The sequence below is a fragment of the Chinchilla lanigera genome, unplaced genomic scaffold, assembly GCF_000276665.1.
Source record: "Chinchilla lanigera isolate Chin_1 unplaced genomic scaffold, ChiLan1.0 scaffold00156, whole genome shotgun sequence".
In the NCBI taxonomy this organism is placed as follows: domain Eukaryota; kingdom Metazoa; phylum Chordata; class Mammalia; order Rodentia; family Chinchillidae; genus Chinchilla; species Chinchilla lanigera.
In genome coordinates this window covers 1,487,176-1,489,278 of record NW_004955557.1, presented here as the reverse complement: position 1 = coordinate 1,489,278, position 2,103 = coordinate 1,487,176, and the positions used below count along the sequence as shown (strand labels likewise).

General features: G+C 34.8%; 1 protein-coding gene across 3 annotated transcripts in view; it reads right to left on the bottom strand.

Annotated features, from left to right (window-relative positions):
• Atp7a (ATPase, Cu++ transporting, alpha polypeptide) overlaps nt 1-2,103 on the bottom strand; it is a 160,255-nt gene that overhangs the window by 26,447 nt on the left and 131,705 nt on the right. The window lies entirely within an intron of this gene.

Below are 2,103 nucleotides of genomic sequence, written 5' to 3'. Positions count from 1 at the left end.
AAAAAAAAAAAAAAAAAAAAAAAAGGCATGGTGGTGCATGCCTTTAATCCCAGCACCCTGGGCAACAGGAATCCAAGTATGATCCCAGGTTGGGCAAGTGAGCAACTTAGAAAGACCCTGTCTCAACATATAAATGGATGAATGAACAAACAAATAATAAAGGGCTGGGGTGTAGCTCAGTGTGAAAGTCCTTGGTTTAATTCCCAGTGCTACAAAAAGAAAAAAGCATTTTCTTAGTAATAATGGAGTTATCTGCTAGGGTCTTACTAAGTTTTCCAATATTTAAATACTCATTTAAGAGTAACAGATCTACATAGAAACAAAGTTGGAAGTAATTTTCATAAATATCTAAGCTGCTTCTTTCATATATATCATATATGTTTATATTCACATGCAGTGTATGCTTTCACCTGTGCTAATTCCAATCTGGTAACTTAGGCATAATTATCCCTATTTTACAAGTAAGAAAACTGAAGGTAAGTGACCTAAAATTTACATATCTAACCTGAGGCACCGTCTAGGTCTACTTTACCATTTTACATCACACTTTAAAGACCACTGGAGTAGATGAGTATGTACTAATATTATCATACATCTGCAAACCATTCAATAAATTGCTAAGTATTTCTAATATTTTAGCTTTGCAACAATTGCAAGTTAGGCAGAATGGGTATTAAAACTTCACTTTACAGATGAGGAAACTGAAACTTAGGGAGTAATTATGTGGTCTAAGATCACACTGATGGCAAAATACCAGAGCTTAATCTTAAGTTTTCCTCAATATATCTGAAATTCTTGTGAAACCAAAATCATGCCAGAAATCACACTAAGCATAAAATATTAAAGTTCACTGCTTCCTTTTGAAAAATCAGAAATCATGAAATTTTTTTCTGAAGGAAAATCTTTTATATTGACAGAAATTCAAGTGCAGTCGTAACACTCTCCCACTCCTTAATGATACAATAGTTCCCCCTTACCCAGTTTCAGTTATCCACTCAACGAGGACCAAAAAATATTAAATGGAAAATTCCAGAAGTAAACAATTCCTAAGCTTTAAATTGTGTGCCATTCTGAGCAGCATGATGAAATCTTGCTCTTTCCCACTTCAGACATGAATTATATGCTGTATATACTACGCTCCTATTAATCACTTAGTTATCAGAATTCTCTGTTATAGGAATAATTGTTGAGGTGTCCCACTGCTGTGTTCAAGTAGCTCATATTTTATTTAATAATGTTATCAAAATGCATGAGTAGCAATTTGTGTATGACAAAGAAATGCCATAAGTGCTTCTTTTAGTGAAAAGGTAAAAGTTCTCAACAATAAAGTATGGATTCATTCTAGTTAATGGAACCAGTGATCACCATGCTGCCAGGTTTTTTATGCTACAGTTGTATGCTGTATTACCTGCTGAAGTTAGTAAGATCTACAACAGAAATAAATCTTCTAAAATGTGAAAGTGTTAAACTGTGAAGGAAGAAAAAAGAAATTCATGCTAGTTTTGCTGTCACACCTCAAACTGTAAAAGCTACTGCCACAGCTGGATGTGGTGGCATACACCTATAAACCCAGCACTTGGGAGGCTGAAGCAAAAGAATCACCTCAAGTTTGAGACCAGCCTGGGCTACACACTGAATTCAAGGCCAGCCTGAACTTCGAAGTGAGACCCTATCTCAAAAAGAAAGAAAAAAAAGCTACAGCCACAGGGCATAATAATTATTTAGTTAAGATGGAAAAGGAATTAAGCTGGGTGTGTGTTTGTGTGTGTGTGTGTGTGTGTGTGTGTGTGTGTGTGTGTAAACATACCATAAATAGTGTTCAATGCTAATCACGGTTTCAGGTATCCACTAAGGTCTTGGAACATACTCCCCACTCTCTTCAAGAGAAGGGCTACTACTATATCAATAATGTGTTTACTGTTGCCATTTTTTATTTTTTATTTTGGGGTGCTGGAGATTGAACCCAGCGTATCAAGTATGGTAGGTAAGCATTCTACCACTAAACTATACCCCAGACTACATTGGGGTTACTCTGAAAGTTACTTAAATTTTTCAATAATTTTTAAAGTTATTTTCTTTTTTTTTTTTTTTTTTTTTTTTTTT